The sequence below is a fragment of the Nyctereutes procyonoides genome, unplaced genomic scaffold, assembly GCF_905146905.1.
Source record: "Nyctereutes procyonoides isolate TBG_1078 unplaced genomic scaffold, NYPRO_anot_genome, whole genome shotgun sequence".
Taxonomy (NCBI): Eukaryota; Metazoa; Chordata; class Mammalia; order Carnivora; family Canidae; genus Nyctereutes; species Nyctereutes procyonoides.
In genome coordinates this window covers 54528612-54530292 of record NW_026575125.1, presented here as the reverse complement: position 1 = coordinate 54530292, position 1681 = coordinate 54528612, and positions in this window count along the sequence as shown.

Here is a 1681-nt window from a genome sequence, read left to right as displayed (position 1 = left end):
TTTTGGTTTGTTTTTATTATGTTTTTTCTTTTTTTTCTTCTTTTTCCAGTACAACACGTTTTTAGCCACTCTGCAATGAGCAAAATGACTAGAAAGAAGAACTCACCACAAAAGAAAAAATCAGAAACAATACAGACTGCCACAAAGTTACAAAATTTGGATTACAATTCAAGGTCAGAAAACCAATTCAGAAGCACAATTATGAAGCTACTGATGGCTCCAGAAAAAAAGCATAAAGGATTCAAGAGACTTCATGACTGCAGATTTAGGTCTAATCAGGCCAAAATTAAAAATCAATTAAATGAGATGCAATTCAAACAGGAAGTCCTAACGATGAGAATTAATGAGGTAGAAGAAAGAGTGAGTGACATAGAAGACAAGTTGATGGCAAAGAAGGAAGCTGAGGAAGAAAGAGAACAACAATTAAAAGACCATGAAGAAAGGTTAAGGGTAATAAATGAGCGCCTTTGAAGAAAAAAAAATCTATGTTTAATTAGGGTTCCAGAGGGCGCTGTAAAGGACAGAGGATCAGAACCTGTACTTGAACAAATCATAGCTGAGAAATTCCCTAACTTGGGGAGGGAAACAGGCATTCAGATCCAGGAGATAGAGAGGTCTCCCCTAAAATCAATAAAAACCATTCAACACCTTGATATTTAATAGTGAAACTTGCAAACTCCAAAGATAAAGAGAAAATCCTTAAAGCAGCAAGACACAAGAGATCCCAATCTTATATCGGGAAAAATATTAGATTAACAGCATACCTTTCCACAGTGACCTGGCACGCCAGAAAGGGCTGGCAGTATATATTCATGGTCCTAAATGAGAAGATCCTGCAGACAAGAATACTCTATCCAGCAAGGCTCTTGTTGAGAATAGGAGAGATAAAGAGCTTCCAAGCTAGGCAGAAACTGAAAGAATATGTAACCACAGGGGATCCCTGGGTAGCTCAGCAGTTTAGCATCTGCCTTCGACCCAGGTGTGACCCTGGAGTCCCAGGATCAAGGCCCACATTGGGCTCCCTGAATGGAGCCTGCAAATCTCTCTCTCTCTCTCTCTCTCTCTCTCTTTCTCTATGAATAAATAAATAAAATCTTTTAAAACAGAATATGTGGCCACCAAACCAGCTCTGTAAGAAATACTAAGGGGGACCCTGTAAAAGAAAGAGGAAGCCCAAAGAAATAAGCCACAAAAACAGGGACTGGAGAGGTATTATGAGGACACTAAATTCATATCTTTCAATAGTAACTCTGAACGTGAATGGGCTAAATGATCCAATCAAAAGGCACAGGGTTTGAGACTGTATAGAAAAAGCAATACCCATCTATTTGCTGTCTACAAGAGACTTACTTTAGACCTAAGGACACCTAGCCTGAAAATGAAAGGTTGGAGAACCATTTATGATTCAAATGGCCCTCAAAAGAAAGCAGGGTAGCAGTCCTTATATCAGATAAATTAAAGTTATCCCAAAGACTGTAGTAAGAGATGAAGAAGGACACTATATCATACTTAAAGGATTTATCCAACAAGAGGACCTAAGAATCATGAATATTTATGCCTGAATGTGGGAGTTGCCAAGTATATCAATCAATTAATAACCAAAGTTAAGGCATACTTAGATAATAATACACTTATACTGAGAGCCTTCAACCTGGCGCCTTCTGCAAATGACAGATCTTTT